We start from the raw sequence: 21,920 nt of genomic DNA, 5'->3' as shown, positions 1-21,920 counted from the left end.
AGAGGTTCACTGGGACACGGGGGTGGCCCTGCCCGGCAGCAGGGGCCTGGACACCCAGACCTGCAGCCCACCCACGCCTGGAGCCACTGCCTGGCCCCCCTTCCCATGGCCGCAGGCTCCCTTTCCTGCTGCCCGCTGAGGCTCCAGGGCCAGCTGGGAGCCGCGGGGGGAAGGGGGAGAGCCCGGCCGGGTCCTCCGTCTCTGGTCCCCCACCCCCGGGTGGGCAGCAGTGGGCTGCTCAGACTCTCCCACCTGGCAGAGGCCTCTCCTCCTCAGGAGGCCATGTGGCCCGCCCAGGGCAGCCAGGGCCGGGTGGGGGGGACAGGACGAGTTCTGCCCCCCTCTGGTCAGACCTGTGTCCCTGAGGACAGTGGCCTCCGGGAGCCGGGACAGGCTCTGTGCTCCCACGCTGAGCCCAGCTGGGGGGCAGCAAGGTCGGGAAACTGGAACGGAGCCCCCTTCAGCTGGCCACCCCCACTGCCCTCCACGCTTCCAGAGACCCTCCCTGTCCCTCCCAGGCAGACGGCCACCTTCAGGCAAAACCAAGGGATTGCTGTGAGGAAAGGTCACTGGCGCCCGTCGGGCTGCCCAGGGGCCTGGGACACTGTGACTGGAGGCCAGGCTGGCCAAGCCTCCGTGAGGGCCGACCAGCCTCTGCTCTCTGGGAACCGCGGCGCCCCGACTCACCTCCATCCCACGGGCACACGCTCAAGGGCAGGGGACGCTCGAGGCAAACCCCTCCCTGTGGTCCCGCAGAGACCGGGGACCACGGTGGGGGGCAAGGGCCCAGCCTAACGGCTGTGTGACCCCGGCTGGGCACATTTGTCTCTTAGTCCCCAGGGTCACTCTCCGGGGGAGAGCCATGCCCATAGCAGCCGGGTGGGAGCTGCCCCAGCACCCACAGCCTGAGGAGTGGCCTTTGCCCCGCTGGCTCGGGAAGGAAAGCAGGCTCCTGGGCAGAGACGAGGCCCTGGCCCCTGGACTCTCTACCCACTAGTGGGGCCAGAAAAGCACGCATTTGCAGGAGGCCTCCATCATGGAGCCTGCCCCAACACTTTTGCCTGAACTCCATGGACACTCATTGAAGGCTGTGGGGGGACACTCTGAATCACACAGGGTCAGGGTCAGGGATAAAGCAACATGAGCCTACATATTGGCTCTCTCATACCTGATGAAGGTTCTAGGGAAGGACAGACGCCCTCAGTTAAAGGACAGTAGTTATCAGTTAAAGGGAAGCAGCCACCAGCCAACAGAGAGTAGTCACAACATTCTCACCACACCCAAACCCTGCTGAGGTCCCAAGGCCACGTGCACCCACTGAGGGGATCCCAGTACCTGAACCACCCCAGGGACACCACCACACTCCTTGGCCCAGCAACAGTTGCCCCTCCTGGGAGCAGACACCAACAGGAGGTACACATGTGCCAGGCCAAGTCCAGGCTAGACTGCCTGCCTGGGGCTCAAACCGGGCCAAGCCAGCCGCCCCAGGGAGCCGCAGCCCCTTCAGAGCACCTTGGTATGCACCCAGATGTGGGGCTGGGCCCCAGGGGGCACCGGAACGGCTCTTCCAGCCCAGATGCTGGGCTGACGGGCCTGGCACGGCCAGCTGGTCTGGGCAAGGTGGGGGCTCACCAGCACATTTCCCAGAGGCAGGAGCAGAGACCCCCGAGGGCACCAGTGGTCTGCACCCCACGCTCAAGCCCTCCCCGGGCCCTGGAGGGAGTGCGCCTGAAGACAGCCCGGGGGGGGGCTGAGAGGAAGAAGGAGGGTCGAGGGGCCGGAAGCGGCCAGATATGGCCAAGGGGGGCCTGAGCCCTGGGAGGGCAGGAAGTGGCTGGCCTGCTCAGGAACAGCGTGGGCCACGCCCGGGAGTCCTCCAGCCCGACTCAGCAGAGTCACGTGCCTGGGGGCCTGGCCCTGGCACATGTCCACCCGGCCTCCTGACCAGATCAGCACACCCTCTTGCAGCTCCTCCGCCCGCCGGGCACACCCAACCCAACCCGCTCACCACTTCCTTTGCAGAAGGAGTCCCAGACAGGAGGCCCGGGTGGAGGTGGTCCCCGAGGCAGGCCTGACCTCACCACGTCACACAGGCCCTGACCACTCCTCCCGGTGGAGACAGAATTCGGAAGCCAGCTGCAGCCTGGGGGTGGCCCTCCAGGTGTGGAGCTGGCTGGAGGCGACAGGGGGTGGGCGAGCGAGGTCACTCAGCACAGCCAGCAGGGGGGCCCCAGGGCCCTGCCACCGCGGCAGATCAACACCTCAGCTGAAGGGGCGCAGACTGGGGTGCAGCTGGCCACCGCTTCCAGAGGACAGCCTCCCCACACCTCGGGCCAGCTCTGCCCCTGAGGCCCCGGGTGTGCCCATGAGGGGGGCCAGGCCCCCAACAAGTCCTGCCCCGGGGAGGCCTTGCTGTCTGGGGAGAGCCCTCCTGGGCAATGTCCGGTCCCCTCTCCCCGTACCCCCTGCTGGCCTGTGGCGGGTGCTTCTGTGCTGGGTGACAGCCCAGGACACTGTTAAAGGCTCTTCCCCACAGCGCCTGGCAGGCTTCGGGGTGGCCGCCCTGCTATTGGAGGGACACTCGTCTCGAATCCTGCCCACGCTGCCCAGCCTGGCAGTGAGCCACCCAGGGCTCCCTCTGCAGGGAGGACTGAGGGCCCCAGAGTGGCCAGGCCTCCAGCAGCCTCGCAGAGGCTGAGCCCCCCAGAGGAGGGAGGGTGGTTCTAGGGGAGCCCTGCCCCCAGCCTGCGGGCCAGCTCTGCATCTCGGGAAGGGGCAGGCCGCAGGAGCTGGGGTGGGCCACCTGGGCGCAGGGCCACCCAGGAGGGGACAGTCACTTGGGAGCTTAACCGCAGTGGGCTCAGGTAGGGCGGGGCTTGCAAAGCAGGAGCCAGCGGCCAGCCAGGGAGGCCAGCCAGGAAGCGCGGCCCAGGCCCAAGTGGCCAGTCCTTTCCCCCGAGAGGCCCTCAGAGGCCCCGGGCACAGGGGAGTCTGAGCTCAGAGGCCCTGGGTATGTGGGGCCTCCAGGGCAGGGCCTGGCCATGGGCCTCCCTCGTGATACAGGGGGCACTGAGGGCCAGAAAGGCCAGGACCCCTGAGGCGGGGGTAGGGGCTCCCCCTGTCCCCTTGAGCCCCCATCAGTCAGGCCAGCGCCCAGAGAGGACACCGACTGCCCACACCTCCTTGGGACCTGGGGCAGCTGGGCAGGCCCTCATGTCCAGGGTCTGGCCACCCTCAGGCTGTGGCCAGGGCAGGCTGGTCCAGTGCCTGGGGGCTGCGGGAGGCCTGGGGCCGAGTGTCTGTTGGAGACAGACACCCAGAGCCACCTCTTCCCAGCCCCACCCACAGGGTCGGGGTCACACACTGCAGAGCAGAAGACCCGGGGCCTGGCACACGGGGCCCTGGGAGCACTGGGGAGGACTCCTCCCAGGACCTATAGAGAGGCCCCAAGACGAAAAGTGACAGTGACCACAGAGACCTCAGAGGGTCACTACAGCTTCACACCAGCCCCTTCCAAGCACTGTCCTCCATAAACTGCCTAGTCCTCACCCACCGTGGCAGGGGGTGCTGTAATCATCCTGTCTAATGGCAGAGGGCACTGAGGCACAGAGAGGGTAAGCAACCCACCCAAGGTAACACAGCTGCCGGGCGGGGGAGGTGGGACTTGTTCCTGGTATCAGGTGGTATTATGGTTAATTTTGGGTCAACTTGACTGGGGCCTGGGATGCCCAGAGAGTTGGTTAAACATTATCCTGGGTGTTTCTGTGAAGGGGTTTTGGAACATATTTATTTAATGTTTAAATCAGTAAATTGAGAAAAGAGGACTGCTCTCCCCGAGGTGGTGGGCCTTGCCCTGATTAGTCGCAGGTCTGCATAGAACAGGCAGGCCAGCCCTGCGCGGGGTGGGGGCCTTCCTGTCTGGTGGCCTGGGGCGAGGACACCATCCCTCTTCCTGTCACTGGGCCTGGACGGAGGCATCAGCTCTCAGGCTCCAGCTTGCCCACGGCAGACTGGGGACTCTGAGCCAGTTCCCTACCGTACTCTCTGCCCACCCTGATGTCCTGTTCTCTGGGGACCTAATACCCTGGCCACTGGGCTGGCCTCCCTGGACGGTGAGTAGGGACGCGCATGGGCATAAGCTGAGCTGAACACGTGAGCTCCGACCAAGAGCCAGAGTCCGTAGGAGGAACTCGCAGGCACAGGCCACGGGGCCTGCAGGCTCTTGCCCTGCGCCTCTGGGCTCTGCATCATGGCGCCTGAGCTGGCTGGGGTCAGGGTGGAGTGTCCTCTCTACCCAGCCACCCAATTCCCCTCTCCAGGGAAGAGGTTCTAGATCTGGGGAGCAGAGGCCCCACCCCACCCTGGATGGCACAGCACAGTGGCCCAGAGCTGCCCCTGTGCCAAGGATAGGGGGCAGAGCCGGAGCTGCTGCTGTCTCTCCTGGCCCAGGGGCTGTCTGCTCCCCGAGGCCCACCTGGGGTGGCTTGGGGCCAAGCTGCCCTCATGCAAATCCACGTGGAGGAGGACGGGCCCCAGACCCCTTCCTGCCCTGCACGGTCCCCTTGGTTGCACTCAGAGTGGGACATCCACAAGGGCCCGGATCATTCTTGGGCAGCACTGGGTGGACACGGGCTGGGGGTGCGGGCTCTGTTGGCCTTGGGCCGAAGCTCTCTCCTTCCTGGCTGTGCCACATCCAGACTCACAAATCGACAGCTCTCTGCCCGGCACCCAGGCTGTGCCCTGCACGGGTGAACCCTTACCGAGGGAGCTGGCAGGTGTGGACAGGCTGACTGCCCCCTCCTCTTCCTCCCCCGTGTCCAGGGGCTGGGAGGACCCTGAGTCTTGAGAGAAATAAATACCAAGAGCCCAAGTGTCCCACCTTCCTGCTGTCTGTCCACCACAATGCAGTAACCGACACACCAGGGCTGAGTCACCCGGTCACATGGCGGCTTAGGGAGGGAGGTGGCACTTAGCCCTGGCACCACCCCTCCGTGGAGAGCTGCACGCTGCCACAGGGGCACCAGGCCCGGCACCGCCCAGAGACGCTAGCTGGGCTGTGGGTCTGTCCAGCTGGGAGGCCCCACCTGCTGCCACCCCACTCACCGCTCAGCGTCCAGCTGATAGACGGGGAGACTGAGGCACGGGGAAGAACCACCCCACAGCCCAGGGCCACAGTGATCACCAGGAGCCGCTGTGTCCCTCGCCCTGGGCTGGCCTGTCTTCCCAGTCACCCACTGCCCTCTTCCTCCAGCAGGTCACATTGTGTGCCCTACCTGAGGCCAGCCAGGACGGCAGCCAGGGTGATTCTGACAGGCCTGTCCTCCCAGCACAGGCAGGGCGTCCCCACCCCCAGGTGGGACGGCTCCACCCACACTGAGCACCGTGGAGAGGAGGGGCGCCCCTCACCCGTACCCTGGGTCCCGTGCACAGTGGGTGGACAACCCTTGTCTGTACCTGGGTGCTGCACACAGTGGGTGGACGCCCCTCACCTGCATCCTGGGTCCCACGCACAGTGAATGGACGCCCCTTGCCTGCACCCTGAGTCCTGTGCACAGTAGGTAGACGTCCCTCACCTGCACCCTCGGTCCCACACACAGTGGGTGGACACCCCTCACCTGCACCCTGAGTCCTGCGCACAGTGAGTGGACGCCCCTTGCCTGCACCCTGAGTCCTGTGCACAGTAGGTAGACATCCCTCACCTGCACCCTGGGTCCTACACATAGTAGGTGGACACCCCTCACCTGCACCCCGGCCCCTGTGCACAGAGGCTCAGCCCTGGGCTTGGCCCGATGTGAGCCGCACGGCGAGTGCCCACTGAGTGCTGTGTGCAGAACTGCCCCCTGGCCAGGCGCTGCCTGGTCCCCATCTCAGCTGCAGAGGAAGGGTCACCTGAACTCTCTCTGAGGGGGCTGACAGGGTCTCAGGGCCTAGGCCCCTCCCGCAGCCTCTGGCGCCTGGCCATGCTCACCACTGACCATCCAGGCAGGGACAGCTACTGGGCTGAGCAGGAGAGAGGGGACAGGTATGTGCTAGAGCCAACCTCTGGGCCTATCTGGGACGGCCAGCTGTGACAGTCCTGGTGGCCCGCCAGCCTGCGGGTGGCTCAGGGCTGTGGCCTCGGTGGCCCCTCCCCGTGGTGTGGGGAGCTGGCTTCGCCAGAAGTCACCGTGCGCCTGGAGTGAAAGCCGCCCTGCCAGGCGGGCGAGGCCAGACCCTGCTGTGCTCTTCTTGCCACCTGCCAGTGGAGCCTGGAGGTGACAGCTCAGGGGGCAGTGACGACACCCAGTCCCCCGGCTCACTGCGGGGAGAACCCTGAGGACCCCCCCTTGGAGGGTTTTCTCCTGGCCTCTTCCTGCCGGGCTGAGGCCCTCAGCCTGACCCCAGCCTGACCCAGCTTCCCCGGGGAGGGCTGCTGGGCTCAGACCTGGAGGTCCCCGAAGGCCTGGGTAGTGGTGGCACTGGTGGGAGGTGGTGCAGCTTGCAGGACGCGGGGCCGGGTGGGAGGTCCCCAGCCCCGGGCACCCAGGAGGCCTTCCTGGGGGAGGCTGCTCAGAACACCAGCTGGAAAGTAGGCTCCAGTGAGGATGTGGCAGGGCCACCCTCGTGTCACCATGCCTTGGCTCCTCCTGAGGGCACCTGACATCTACGCCTTGGTCCCTGTGGTTAGGGTGGCACGGAGGGCACCTGTGTCTCCCAGGTGGCTCAGCCTTGGCTCTCCTGCAGCAGGCCACCTCCTGCCATTGAGGAGCTGTAGTGACCGCCTTCCTCTCGTCCACAGGCCTGCTCCAGCCACCCCGGGCCGTCCTGCCTGGCTGCCTCCTCCTCCTCCCCAGAGGCCCACGTGCGGGGCCACAGGTTCCCTCCTGGAGAAGACTCGGGGCTCCAGGGGGGCATCCAGAGCCAGGGGCCTCACACGGGGCAGGCTGTGCTGGCTAGCGGGCACTGCTGAGCACGCACCAAGTCCCATTGCCCCCTCACGCCCCCCCAGGACACACCCCGGGGCCCTTCAGGCCTCCACCATGTGTCCCCAGGGACAGGCCAGGGCCCCCTCCATCCGCTCTCAGGCAGATGCCCTGGAGGGGCTGCAAGGCCAGTGGGATGAGAGCCCCGAGGGACGCGAGGCCCTGGCCATAGGCTGAGTCATGGACAGAGGTCCAGAGACCCCTCGCCACCCCTGGCCCCTTGGTCCCCCCAGGCCATCAGAGCTGAGAAAGGTCCCTGGGGACAGGTAAGAAGCGGAGCTTGTCCTCCAAGCCTAAAGCGGGTGTGTCGCTGACACACTGGTCACACTCTGAGATGATGAGTCAGGCAAGCACTGCCCCACCTCGTGAGCAGCCCGGAGATGACACAGAGCACCTGGCGGCTGTGGCTGGGGACAGCAAGGGCCCTGGCAGCACCACGTCCTCTGATCCAGACTGGCCGTAGGACTTGCCATGAGGTTGGTCATGTCGGGCGGTTACCTCTCCTGGCCCCTGACTCTGGGGACGTCACCTGGTGCCCCACCCAGGCCCCCAGCCGTCCTCACATGCCTCGCCCACAGGGCAGAAGGCAGGCCCTCCTCTGGCCACAAGCAAGAGTCCCCCTCCTGTCACCAGTAGGCAGGAGAGGTGGCCCGTGGGGGCGGTGGCTCCCAAGGCTCTGGTGTGTTCCACAAGAGGGGCTGCATCTCTTTCCTGGAACAACCCCAACAAATGGCCACAAGCTGGGCGGCTTACAACGACACGGTCTTACTCTCTCGTATTCTGGATCCTCCTGATCCAAAGCCACGGCTTCAGCAGGTCACACTCCTCCAAGGACTCAAGGGAAAGTCCTCCCTGCCTCTTCCAGCTTCTGGGGCTCCAGGTGTCCCTGGCTTGTGGCCACATCTTAGGCCACACGGATGTCTCTGCCTCGAATCTCTCTCCCTCCTGTGTAAGTTGCTGGACTTAGAGTCACACCTAGAACGCCTGCCAGATCCAGGTGACTCACAAGACCCCTCGTCACCACCGTAAAGAGGGGACTGCTTTCTCCTGCAGGCCCCTGAGCTCACCAGCATCAGCACCCTCCCCGCCGTGAACCCACAGCCCCATCCGTCCACCTGGGGGTCCAGATCTGCTTCTGGGCCCCTTCTCTCTGCGGGGGCGGTGCCCAGCATGGAGTTGCACAGGAAGGGGTGGGCCCTGGGGACTGCCTTCCTGAGGACACTGCCCAGACCCCACACTCAGGTCCCAGCCCGAGGCCCGGCATTCAGAGCAGCACGTGCATTTTACGGATGAGAAGCTGGAGCAAGACCAGCAGGATGGGGCCGTCGTGGGCCAAGCCTGGGGCAGAACCAGGCCTGCTGACCTTCCGGGCAGTCCAGCAAAGGGCCCTGGGGTTCCATCTGACCCCTGGGCTGTCACAGGGGAAGGACGAGCCACCCCTGGGTGTTCCCCAGGAGGCTGGTGGGCTGAGAGTAAGGGGTGTCCTGTACGTTCACCCTGGGCCGGCAGGCCAATGCCCTCCGAGCCCAGTCGGCAGGGGCCATTCCACCAGCAAGGACAGCGTTCCCTTCAAGGGAACCGCCCACCCGCCCAGCTCAGGCCAAGACCAAGCTAGCGGCCTTGGCCCCCGCAGCCTGGAGAACCCGGCCATTGTGCCTATCCCATGTGCCCACCTCACCAGACACTGGGAGTGAGACCGAGACCCCGACCTACAGCCCGCAGGGAGCCCCCAGGCTGGTGTGGGTGCACACTGCATGTCACTGCCGCCTGCGGTGGTCAGCCCTGTGGGAGAACTTCCTAGTACCTAGACCTTGGAGGGGACAGGGTTTGCTTGGGGGAGGTGGGGGAGGAAGGGGAGAAAAGGGTCTTGCTAGTGGTTTCCTCTACTGGACATGGGGGACCCCAGAGAGAGCACGCAGGTGGGACTCCTGCCTAAGAGGAAGTGGGGCCTAGGCACAGTGGCCCCTCTGTCCATGGTACAGCTGCTGGACCCAGGATAGTATATTAGGGGACCCGGCTGTCCTTGTCCCTCTTGGCCCTGAGTTTCCACTGCACTTTTAACAGGGCTGGAAGCCACTCTTGAGGGGCTGGGGAGAGGGCAGCGCTGGGCCGGGGCCTGGGGCCCGAGTGAACCTTGGTAAGTCCTGTTCTAGAAAGTCTGCCCAGAGAGGCAGAGACCGCAGGCGCCTTGGCGGCCAGGAGCCCCTGCGCAGCGGAGCCTGCACCTCCACCCCATGCCCTCCTGCCACACCCGGCCGATGCATGGGGGGACACAGACAGGCGCCTGCTGAGGGCAGAGGGACACTGGCAACTGCTGCGGAGCCACAGCCCCCCAGGACTTAGTACAGAGTATCATAAGCCCCCAGGCAGCCCCGACTGCGCCCAGGGCCTGCTCATCACCCCACAGCCCAGCTTCATGTTCCCAAAGGCAAACCCAGGGCCTGCGTTGTGACGAGTTCCATTCTTTGACGTGGCTCCAGAGTGAGCAGATAGGATAGGAGCCCAGGACAGTGGCTTTCACAGGGACCACGTGCATGTGTCACCAGCTGTGTGACTCACTCAGTCCTGAGTCGGCCAGGCTGGGCAGGTCCTGGCTGGCCAAGCCTCGGTAGCCTCTGTATGGGCCTTGTGTGCGAAGTGCTGAGCTGGACAGGGGTCTCCAGGGCACAGGGAGACCCTGGCAGAAACCCCAGGGAGAGGTGTCCTTGGATAAGTGCCCCAGAGGGCCTGGCGTGGGGCTGGGCATGGCTCCTCCCCTGCTGGGCGGCCCGACTCGATCCACACAAGTCCGACAAGGTGCAGGGCTGGCCGCAGTGATGGGGCAGCTGTGTGCAGGGGCAGCCTGGGCGCCATGCTGCGGACACACGGCCCTGAGCTGGCCCAGCCAGGAAGGTGGGTGGCGCAGGCCGCACACGGCCACTGAAGGGTAAGGGGTCTGGGGGCAGGCGGGTGGGCACCAGTGCGGATCTCAGGGTGCGGTATTGACGATACTTGCTCTGCAGGTCATGGCCTCCGTCTCGCCTGGGTCACCTCCACAGGTGCACGTCACTGCTACTGTTGGATGTACCCAGCAGAGCCATTGGCAGGCCCACGTGGGTAAGAGGTGGGGGGACCAGAACTGTGGGGATGAGAGGAGCCACGGCCCCTGGGTGCAGCGGGGAGGTGGGGTCCCTGCAGGGCCCCTCTGCAGGAGCCAGCCTCCCTTACCTACCCAGGGACCGCAGCCTGTACGCCCACCGTCCCCGTACCTCACGCAGCTGCCCTCAGTTCCCAGGACTGGCCAGACTCAGGCCAGGGCCACTTCCCAGTGGAGGCCAGGAATGTGGCAGAGCCAGAGTCCCTCAGGTGGGGCAGGAGGTGCCCCAGGCTACCCCTTCCTGTCTCAGTCCCCAGCATTCTGCTTGACCCTCCCTGGGCCACAGCACTGCAGCAGCCCTAAGGAGCCAGCGGCCCTGCAGGCCCTGGGGACAGGTCACCAGGGAGCAGCTGTCAGCTCCCCTGCCAGGTACTCGCAGTCCCCCAGGCTGTACACGCCCATCTTACAAACCCGGGATGGAGCCCTGTGCTGCCCGGACTGACCACAGGTCCCCAGAGCCCTGGCCCGCTCCAGCAGGGCCCCCATCTGCCCCTCGATGGTCAAAATGACCCCAGGAGCCAGGCAACCTGGGGCACAAGGGCCAGCTGTGGTGACTGCGATGTGCTTGGTGCACAGAGGCCTGACACGTGCAGTCCAAGGGCCCTGTGTCCCCTCCTCTCCGACTGCCCACCCTCCCGCACACACACACACACACCATGCACGTGCACAGAGGACACGCCAGCACACATGTGCCCACGCAGAGCCCACACACACACGTGTTGCAGGGACACACAGGCTGCAAGTATGCAAACAGATGTGCAGGCGCAGAACCACTTAAAAACACGCGTGCACACGCAGACACACGGACACACGGGTACATACGCTTGGCAAGTCACGGGCGCCCCAGGCCTGTCCCTCAGCCCATCTCCCCTTCATGGGCATCTTCCTCCTGAGAGGGCTCTCCCTGGGGCCTGGGACTGCAGGTGGCTCCTGGCAGCACTGAGGAGTCTCTGGGGGGTGGTGACCCAGGCGCCCAGGTGGGCACATCTAGGTCAGCCATTTCACAGGAGGCCAGGGTGGAAGTCCCGCCCACCAAAGCTGAGTCCCTGGGCCATGCCCAGGGGCTGGCCAGGAGCACTCGCTAGACAGACTCTCCTCCAGGGAGGAGCAGGTGCCTCCCCTCCCGGGCAGCTCCCCAGCCAGGCGCTGCCTCGTGTCCAGCTCCCCACCCGGTAGGTGAGGAGCAGCCTGAGGCTCCTCGCTTTTCTGGGGCAGCAAGGCCTTACCTGTGAATCCAGGGGCCCCTCCCTGCCCACCCCCGTGCCCAGGGCTGGGAGGACGGAGTGCCCGCTGCAGTGGTGTCACCCCAAGTCCAAGTCCACAGAGTCCCCTTCTCTCCACCAGGTCCGGCTCTCAGCCCACCTCCATGGGAGTCACAAAGCGCTGGACCACCGTCCTAGCGGCCCCCTCGTGGGGGTAGATGGGTCAGGTGCATCCCCCAAAGATAGGTCCTGGCCCCAGGACCCGTGGCCATGCCTGTCTTTGGGTCTTTATTTTCATTTCTGATGGAGCTAAGGACGGAACCCAGGCTCATGCTCCACCAGTGCAGCTGTCCCTGGAAAGGGTCTCTGCAGATGCACTGACCTAAGGCAAGGTGACATGGCCTAAGGTGGCCCCAGATCCATAAGACAAGGTGACACGGCCTAAAGGGGCCCCGGATCCATAAGGCAAGGTGACGTGGCCTAAGGTGGCCCCAGATCCAACGCGGGGTTCTTACAAGAGAGAAAGAGAGGCAGACGCAGAGGAGAGTGACGTGAACCTGTGGCAGAGACTGGAGAGTTGTGGCCACGGGCCAGGATCACCGGGGCCGGAGCTGGAGGAGGCCGCAGGACCCTCCCTGGAACCTCTGGAGCGAGCCTTCCCCGCAGCACCTTGACTGCAGGCCCCCGGCCCTGGGGCGAGGAACGGATCCGCCACTCTAGCACACACACGTGGTCACTTGCTGTGGCTGCCCAGGACACAGAGGCACCGGGTTGGGGCTGAGAGGGAGAAGGGCCTGACAGAGGAGAGGGGACGGCCCTCTCCAGCCCTCAGGACGTGGCAGAAGGACCTGCTGCCACGGGCACTGACGAGGCTGTGGGTGCCATCCTCCACGCAGCCCCACCAAGCCGACCTGGCCACTCCACTCAGCCCAGCCACACTCTGTGCCCTGCCTGGGCATGGACACCACCCACGTCCTGTCCCACTCAGAAAAGCCAGGGGCGGAAGGTGGCGCGTCGCCTTTAAATCTCGCTCTCACCCCCCCATGCCCCTGCTGCAGAGGCCACCACTGTACAGCTGTAGGGAAAACACGAGACCCTCAGAGGAAGGTCAGTGACGTGGCAGACGCCAGCCTGTCCCCTGGGAGGGTCTCCAGGTGACTTGGCAATGCTGGGCTGGGCACCTGGGTGGCCCCAAGTGGAGGTCACCTTCTCCCAGGCCCTGTGTGCAGGGTCTCTGTCCCGGACAGCTGCCCTCCCCACGCTGCCTCAGCCAGACTGGACAAGTTGTGCATATCACCTGTGCCTCCCGGCCACGCGGCTGCTCAGGGCAGCCTCACCAGACAGTTCCAGGGAGACCAGGGCCCTGTGATGTCTCTCCAGCTCCTGCCCGTGTGGAGGGACAACACTGGTCCCTACTGTGCCTGGGCCTGCTCCCCTCTCCAGCAGAAGTGGGGTGGCCTCGGCAAAGCCCACGGCAGAGGAGCTGCTCTGGGCAGGGCTGGCCTGCAGAGCCTCGGCCGGTCCTGCCTGCCCTGATCTGAGCACCGCGGCCCAGCTGTAGTCAGGGGCGGTGCTGGCTGGGCAGTGTCCCTCAGCACCTGCTACTTACCACAAGTGATGCTGACCTGCAGCTTCAGCAATGACTTAAACCTCCTTAAGGTAAAAATGCACATTGATGAAAACAAGTGACCCACAGTCACACAGGCCCTAAGAGCTGCTTGGGAGTGGCCCATGGCCTCACCAGGTCAAGCCACCGAGCCTGGGGCAAGAGGTCTCAGCTGCAGCCCTGCTGGCCTTCCAGACCACAGGCTGTCCAGGCGGTGCGGCCCCTCCGTCCCCATTTCCTGATGGTCTCACAGCCGTGCCTTCCAAGGGCCCGTCTGAGTCTGGCCGGATGAAACCTCCCTCTCGAATCTCCCACTAGCTCCCACTCCTTCCCCTTGTGGCCCTGCTGTCACGGCAGGGTACAAGGTCTCCAAGCCCTGGTCCCATGCCTGAAAACGGCAGGTGCTGGCCTCCCTGAGTGCCCCCAGGGAGGGCTGGGTGCCGAACACACGCGTCCACAGCCACAGGAATCCACACGGGGTTTTCATCAAGAACACAGAACTCACGAAGCAGCCAAGGTAAATGTAGCAGCCTCGCTGCCCTCCAACCCCCGACCTCCGCGCCCACTCACGCCTGGTTTGCACACGCTTCAGTCAGCCTTAGGGTTGCAAAGAGCTGTCGCATCACAGGCTTGGAGTGACTTCCTGGCATGGAAGTCACTGATTCTTAGCAGGACTGGCCGCCTTGTCTGTAAAAAGGCCCGTGGCCCAGAGAAGTGGCTCCCGAGGGACTCCTGGGGGTAGTCCAGCTCTGGCAGGCTGGCCAGGGCCTGGGCCACCCAGGCCCATGACGCCAGCACCCTCACACACAGGGCTGAGTCCCCGGGAATGATGGATGGCCACTGGTAGGACAGGTGCCTACCCGAGACAAATAGCACTGGAGATCACAAAGAAACCGAAACGCAGACGCGGTTTTAAATGACGAATGGAGAGTGCGTGTGGGGTGGGGGGTGGGGGGGTCGGGCCATTCACTAAACTGCAATCTAAACCAAATGCAGGCACAGGCTGCTGGGGTCACAACCCCAGGCCCCGAAAGCTCCAAGTGACCCGGGTGGACAGGCCTCCAGTGTGGACCAACGCCCACCAGAGCCCTTTGGAAGATGCCTCCATTTTCCTTCTCTGTGAGGGATCCTCAGCAGGACCGACAGAGGCTCCATGGTGAAGTCAGATGAAGTGGGTCCCAGCTGGGAGCTCCCGGCTCCCTCTCCAACTCCAGGGCTCTCTGCAGTACTCGCGTGTTCCCGGGGTGGCAGGGGCTCCTGTGCCACACCTCCTGGGCCACGGACACTGAGGAGCACCCTGAGGGCCTGGTGAGGGAGGGGCAGGGAGGTCCACCTCCCACTCCATAGCACAGGTGGGAGGTCTGGCCTAGGGGCAGGGAAGGCACCTGGGAAGGCCATGCCACTGAAGCCCAAGGCCACTGAAGCCCAAGGCCACTGAAGCCCAAGGCGGCTGGGCGTGCTCCACCCCCCTGCGAGGAAACCTTTCCAGAAAGCCCTCCATCAGGGTGCTGGCTGGACACCAGAGGGCCAAGGTGGTGGACACTCACTGCCCTCGCCCTGCCCCAGGCTGCAGATCCGGGAGGCTAGAGTGCAGACAGGGCCTCCTGAGGTGGGAACGGCCCCAGGAGGGGTGTGATGGCCCTGCGTGCAGGGTGACCTTCCTGAGGGACTTCTACCTGGGAAGGCCGGAGGCACCTCTGTGGGTGCCCTGCTCATCAAGGTCCGGAGGACAGAGGGCCTCCAGACTCAACCCCGGGCTGGCCGAGCCAGGGCTCCCGGGCAGGCACCAGACAGTGAGGACGGGAACCGGTGAGGTCAGCATGTTTCCAGGCACTCCCGGGCAGGACAGTCTCCGACCAGGATGCAGAGGCCACGCAAACCATTCCGGCCACCTAGAGCCGCTGTGCCGTGGCCCTGCAGGCCCCTTGGCCAGACCCACCCTCCTCGACTCCTGGGTCTTAGGGTCAGGCCAACTTCTGGGTTTTTGATTAACAGAACGTGTTGGTCACTGAGAGGGACCTTTTGAGGACACTGGCAAACATCTTTGGGGGCAGCTTAGCCTCCTGCAGGCCTGTTCTGAAGGCAGAGGGGGAGGGAGAAAAGCCCTCCCTCTGATGGGGTGAGAGAGTTGGGATCTCCCCCTAGGACCCTGAAGGCCAGGAGAGTCAGGGAGGGACCCAGGAGGGACCTGGCCACACTCTGATGGGCACCTGCTGGGCCCATTTTCTGGGCCCACGCCCCTCCATAGGTGCCCCAGGAGCCTGACCACAGGATAGTTCCAGAGACAGACGGAAACAAATTGAAGGACTTCCCAGCTGTATAGGGTAAGGCATGAGCACACGCCACGGAGCCTGCCCGTGCAAACCGGGAGCGGCTCCCTGGAGGACAGGGCACAGGGCTGTGGCCTAGGGATGGTGCCCAGCTTTCCCTCCACGCCGACACTCTTAGAACAGACCTGGGCATGAACGCCTGGCCCACGGCCCTCGATGCAGCCCACTGGTCAGATCAGTGAGGCGGGACTGGCTGTCGTGGGTGATTCCTGTGTCTAAGTCTCACAATATTTAACTACTAATCAAAATTCCCATTCAGGAGAGCACAGGGCGCCCCGGGGCTGGGAGCCCCAGCCCTCTCTACACCCGGGTAGGCCTGGCTCTTGCTGGGTCCCCCCAGCACCCCTAGGAGCCTGGCACAGCAGAGGCCCATTTCACAGAGGAGGAAACCGAGGTCCAGAACTTAAAGGTCTTGCCCAGGGCCACCCAGGTGGGGACGACACCTGGCTCTCTGACTGTCCATGTCCTATCCCCATGACAAGGCTCCCAAGGTCAGACGCTCGCTCTGCTCACCCCGCGGAGCCTGCAGGGAGGAGCCTCCGCCTGGCACAGGCGGGAGGTGTGGAGCACCTGCTTGGGGCGTTTGTAGCCCAGCGTGTACGGCCCTGTGGCTGACGACCCAGCCACCCACTGCCTCTGCAAAACAAGGTGACCAAGGCCAGCAAGGAGAAGCTGCGGCTGGCGGACCAGCGCAGGAAGAAAAGAGGGCCACGGCCTTTGTTAGGCAGGAGCAGCTCCACCAGGCCCAGGCGGAAGGAGTCAGGCCAGCGGCTGGAGACCCTGGCCCACGAGAGGAGGGGAAGGGGCTGCAAAGGGTGAGGTCGCACTCAAGCAGGCTCATGCTGAAGAGCGGTGACAGCCCAGGAGCCCCCCAGGAAGACAGGCCGTGGCCTGGGACCAAGTTCCCTGGAGACCTTGTGTTCTCTGCACACCTGCCCGTGCCAAGCCCCCTGGTGACAGTCAGTGCCCTGGATGGAGAGAGGAAAGACTTTCCAGGCCAGGGAGGGCATCTGCAGACCTCAGTGTGGGTGGTGGGCAGCCCTGGCTGCTGGCCCTGTGCTCCAGGTAGGCTCAACAGTGAGCCCAGGCTGCGGGAGTCCCACGAGAGCAAGCAGCCTGCAGCCCTGCAGAGCAGGGACAAGAGGGTGGCCCTGCCTCTGCCTGCTGGGGGGAGTGGCACACCACCCCCTCTTGCCAGGTAGCATTGGCTGAGGGCAGACAGCCACTATGGGGGGGATCCAGGTGGTTGAGAGCCAGTTGGGGTGCCTGGGAGGCAAGGGCAGTGAAGGCGGGGACCCCAACAGCTGCCATCACACATACCTGGACCACGGGGGCCATGTGCCCCTCAGATGTGTTCAAGAGGGACACTTAGGAGCCTCCACAAGCACTTGCCCACCGTCCAGGAAGGATGACAGGGGCCATTTGAGCAGGACCTGCTACCAGGCCCTGTCCCCAAGTGGCCGGGCCCTCAGGTTGCACAGGGCTGACGCCTTTCATTCCTAGCTCAAGGCCTCGTCTGCACACCTCAAATGCTCCCAGCCTGTGTGGCCAGGCACCCCGTGTCCTCCCAGCAACTCTGCCCTTCGGGGACCTGCCATCCCACACGCTGCTATTCAGAGGCAGAATCTAGGCCTCGCTTCGGTGGGGGCCACACGCCCCCGCAGGAGCCAGGCCCAAAGTGGAAACGCTGCGTGGTGCTGCGGCAGGAAAGCCGCTGCTTCTTCCTCTGCCCCAAGGAGATCAGAGGACCCCAGAGGCAGCAGGCCCAGGGCTGACCGCCCACGGCGGGGCCTGCTTCTGTGTCTGTCCCTGTCCTTTTCTTTCCGGCCCCAGGACTACAGGGGAGCGGGGCTGGTCATGTGGGAGAGTGGGGCAGTGATTCCAGCAGCAGGTCATCTGCTGCCCCAGGATCTGCACCCGGAGGTCACGAGGGCACAGCAAAGTGCTCTGCGAGACCCAGGAAACCGGCTTCCAGAGCGGAGGGTGGGGTGGGGGGCAAGACCCCCAACCACGGTCTCGCAGCTTTCAAACTTCTTGAAACAAGTGGAAACTTTTCCTTGCATAAAAGTAGATGCAGATCTTCAAGACACAAAATGGTCTGGGGAGCAGGGGTGGGTGGGGAGCCCTCTGCACCACGCGGCTTCAGGCAATGCACGCTCTGGAGGCCGCGCTGTCCCCAAGCTCCCGCCTGGTGATGCTAGTGTGCAGGAGCCCCAGGACCTGCTGCTAGGGACCCTCAAAGACCGGGAGCTGAGGCTGGCGAGAGGCAGCACAATGACCCTGGGTTCTCAGAGCCATTCTCTCTCCCCTCAAGCAGGAGCTGGCACGCTGTGAGCTAGGGCTGTCCGGCCCCCAGCGCGCCAGGCTGGGTTGGTGCTAGGGCTGGCACTGATGCTCTTGGAGCCAAGATGGCCACATGTGTAGTGAGAGCCCCAGAGGCCCTGCCCTCACAGCACCAGCCCAAGGTGGGGTTGCTGAAAGGAGTGCAGGGGGGAAGGGTCAGGGGCGCCAGGGTCAGGGGCACCAGGGTCAGGGGTGCCAGGGGCAGGAGGTTGAAACCTAGGGACCCAGGCTCTATGGGCCAGGTTTCACCCAGGACACAGGCAAAGGTCAGCAAGGCCTGGGGTGTTCTGGGGCCTCTGGGGGCTCTCACTACACATGGGGCCCATCTTGGAGTTCTAATGCCAGCCCTAGCACACCTGCCCCCAGCCCCTGGCCTGGGGCTAATGACGAACCAGGCTCCTGACCAGCAAGGGGCTGGCTGCTGGGGAGGGGAGCAGCCCCACTCTCTGGATCTGTTCCACCTGGGGACACATGCTACAATCCTGACTCTACAGGTGACCACACACAGGCTTGAGACCAGGTACAGGTAACCACTTCCCACAGAATGGCTGCCCTTCATGGCTCAGGGTCCACCCACAGAGGAGGCAGCTCAGGACAGCCTGGACACATGCCAAGTTCAAGAGAAGAGGAGGCCTGGGGAGGCGGAAGGAGGGTCTCCCAGAAGAAGCAGGGTCCACCTGGGGTTCTTCCCCCAGGGAGGGCCAGGGGATGGCAGGTGGGGTGACCCAGGACCATGGCCAGGGAGGTGATGCTGGAGCTTGGAAACCCTTGCTGGGGGCTCTTAGGGCAGTGCCAGCCACACATGGAATGGCCGAGCTTACCCAGTGCTTGGGACCCCACAGGCTGGCTTGAGCCTGACGTTGAGACAGGGAAGGGCAGCTTGGACGTAAAGGACCTGGGCTGGCCAGCACCTGGGTGAAGCAGCCCTGCACTGTCCCCCGGGGCTTCCAGTCCAGTGACCCCGGACGCATCAGTGGCTCTGGCCCTAGCCAGCCTCTCCTGGACCCCACGGCCCTGGGGCCTGGACAGGGAACTGGATGGGCTGCCTCCATGGCTGGGTTGGTGGCTGGAGGAGGGGCAAGGGAAGCCAGGACCTGGGGGTCCTCTCCAGGAAGAGGGCCTCATGCCCCGACGCTGGCCTGCCCCCACTGGCCTGAAACCTACTGGAGTTGGAGGGCTTCCTGACACGACCAGGGGTGGGGTTCACCCTGTAAACTGGAGACCAAGTCTTCTCACCCCGGTTCTGCAGCCACTGGTCAGCCCCAAGGCTCCCCACCCTCTGGCCTCCTGGGGAAGCTGGCCACCCACCTATAATGGGAAGGAGGAGCGCTGTGGCAGGAGGCCCCTGCAGCAGACAGCCCAGCTTTAAGTAGCCCCCAACTCCTGGCGCTGCATTCACCCCAACAGAAACCCTACGCCATTGGACCCAAATATTTACCCCAATAGTTGGGCATGGAAAGTCCCGCTAGAGCCACCAGGCTCCCCTAGCAACCCCCTTCCCTTCCCCCAACCTTTCCCCAGCCCCCATGTGCCATATTCACCCCAAGAGACAGCACATCAATCCCGCCACTGCAGGCTGCAGGCTGGAGAACCAGGTGGGCAGGAAGAGGCAGCCCGTCACTGCTGGGAGGACAGGGGGGCCAGGCCTGGGAGCAAGAGGCCGAAGCATTTGCTCTCAGCCTGAGAGATGCATCAAGGGCCTCTGGGTATTCTAGATCATTCTGTGTTGGCTTACAAGGCTCATGTCCTGAGCAGTAGGGACCTTGTCTTACTATCTCAATGACCTGAGTGACCTTGGTAAGGCTGTGATGGCCAGGCCCACCCCAGCCTCTCTCAATGGTCATTGGGCCCCACCCCCGACTCCCACAGGCCTGTGACCCAGTGGCAGGGATTCTTTCTCTGGTCCCCTGGGGCAGCTCCAGTCTGACCCTCATCTTGGTCCTGCAACATTCTTTACCTTGGAGGGCAGGTTCTCCAGCTAGCACAGTGGACAAAGAAGTCCAAACTGGGGTCGCTGTTTTATCCTGTAGGACCTCTCATCCAAGCCTGGACCTGGAGATCGGGCCAGCCTCTCAGCTGGGACGCGCACACGGGGCAACTCCACACTCACGCACAGGGCCTGGGGCCCAGGCTCCACACTGCGATGCTAAGAGAACACCACAACCAAGTCCAAGTCGTTGCGCTCCCCCCAGCCACCCCAGGCCCTTTCCTATCTGCTCATGCATCTCTCCAAATGAGCAGCAGGGCTACCCTGCGGCGGCCCACACCACCTGCCAACCCTGCGCGCTCCTAAGCAGCCCAGTGGCCTCACACTCAGGGTCTCAGGTCCTTTCCCTTGAGCTGCAGGTTGAATATATCCCGCGGCTGCCACCCAGAGCAATGCTCTTCCTATGTGGCAGACTTGGACTGCACGGGGACATCCCAGGGCAGGCAGCATGCCTGTTGGCCGTCGGGGGCAGTGACACTGTCCTACACCATGACGCATGACGTGCTCACCTGGGCCTGCCAACCCTGAGCCCATGGCAGGTCTGCACTGGACAGTACCCTTACCGCCGGAATCACTGGATCTGGTCTGCAGCACACACCCTGGGCACAGCCCCTCTGCCACACCCTGTCCCCTGTCCCTCCTCAGCACTGTAATCTCACAGGCTTCCCTGGGAGAACCACCGTATCTCGGCTGCGGGGTGGGGCACCGCCACCACCTGCAGTGGGCCTCCACCTGTGCCATGTGTGAGTGCGGCACCCCGAGCCAAAGAATGTGGGGAGGGCGACTCCCCAAAACACAGCTGCCAGAGACACACAACAGCCTTCAAACCACCGGCCTTCAAAACACACAGCCCTTCCACCGTCCCCAGGCTCAGCCCTTGGGGTCATCCCTGGAGCTCAGAGGGCTTCCGAGAAGCCTGCATTTGAGGAGAGAAACTGACCCGGGAGTTCTCTGCATGGTGAATCAGTCGGTGGGGGTGGGGCGTGGCATTCAGTATCTGTAAAAACGCCAAAAGCAGGGCTTTGAAGGACTCAGTGGGCCCCTGGCCCACTCTGGGCTAGCCAGACCACTGGGCCCAGGAGGAGCCCATGTTTGCTATCCAGGATCACTGCTGCGTTCAACCGTGGTACAGCAGCCTCCCTGAGACAAGGCCCAGGACTGCAGGCGGGAGCACCTGCTCCAAGCTTTGTCACCTTCCAAAACAGCCTGGTGAGACCAACCAGACAGACGTGCAGCAGTAGCCTCCCTGGCTCCCGCCAGCCTGCCCCACGCACGTGCAGGCAGACAATGGATCTGCAGGTCCAGAGCCTGAAGCCTGGAGGGGACCAGCCCAATGACACTCCCTGGTCCCCAGGTCTCCCCTGACCTGCAAAGCCCCACCCTATTCTTCCTGTTCTTTTCCAGTCCTGTCAAATTCAAGGGTGAACAAGGGCCTGCATCAACAAGGAAGTGGGGGTGAAGATGTAGCACAGACAGACACTCTGCTGCTCATCCTCAGAGAGGCAGGTGTCTGCTCAATCTACGACCTGAATCCACCGGGGTGCAGACTGACCTAAGATAGTAATGTCCATCCCAAAGGCCATGACCCCTTCTCCAGGACCTGATGCCCCTACCCCTGCTCCTGGCCTGCAAAAGGTGTTCTGAAGGGTAGTGGGCAAAAGGGCAGACACATAAATTATATCTTAGGTAGACAGAGAGTAACTAGTTGTAAGACCCCGACAGCAAAGGAAGAGAAATGTAACTAGTGACCCCAGCAAGGCAGGCCAGCTCTGCCCTATTGGGTGAGAGGTGGAGAAGTCCATCTCTCCCTGGGGAAGGGCCTGTCCTCGACCCCAGGAGCACTAAAAATTCTAACTCCAGCTTCTGACAGAAAACAGCTGTCTGGGCTGGGGGCGGGGTCACCTGGGAAGCCGGCTGGGACGTGCAGTTGGGAGGAGCCCTGGCCCAGCCCCCCCTGGCTGCTCCACCCTCCTCCCACCCCAGAATCCTCAAGTGCCCTAGAGGCCCGGGAGCCTCAGCCCCCGCAGAGTGTCTGTCCTCGGCTCTCTCCCTGTCTTTAGAGGCTCGGGGCCTGGAGAGGAGGCAGTGGTGGGCAGCGGCCTCAGGCAGGGGTCCTGACTGCAGCTCACAGTCCAGGCTGCCCCTCGTTCTGTGGACCCAAACACAGTCCCCCTGGGAACAAGCCTGGAGCTGGGATGCCACACACCTGATCCCAGACCAGGATCCGGACACCTCCTGGTTGGTTTGGCTGCGCTGGGGACACAGCCCCTCCACCCCCAAGGTCTGCAGCCGTCCAGTCCTTTCCTGCCACCCTCCCGCCCTGTCTTGGCCCCTTTAAGCCCCGCCAAGTCTGT

General features: G+C 64.1%; 1 protein-coding gene across 1 annotated transcript in view; it reads right to left on the bottom strand.

Annotated features, from left to right (window-relative positions):
- Nucleotides 1–19,354, bottom strand: part of Osbpl5 (oxysterol binding protein like 5) — a 53,358-nt gene extending 34,004 nt beyond the window's left edge. The window contains exon 1 of the mRNA XM_015503066.2: nt 19,121–19,354. The gene's annotated coding sequence lies outside the window, so the exon portion shown is untranslated. The remainder of the gene's footprint in view (nt 1–19,120) is intronic.
- Between the last annotated feature and the right edge of the window lie 2,566 nt (nt 19,355–21,920).

Source organism: Marmota marmota, unplaced genomic scaffold, assembly GCF_001458135.2.
Source record: "Marmota marmota marmota unplaced genomic scaffold, marMar, whole genome shotgun sequence".
Lineage (NCBI taxonomy): Eukaryota > Metazoa > Chordata > Mammalia > Rodentia > Sciuridae > Marmota > Marmota marmota.
The sequence above is the reverse complement of the archived record's forward strand: the minus strand, read 5'-3'. Positions and strand labels throughout refer to the sequence as shown.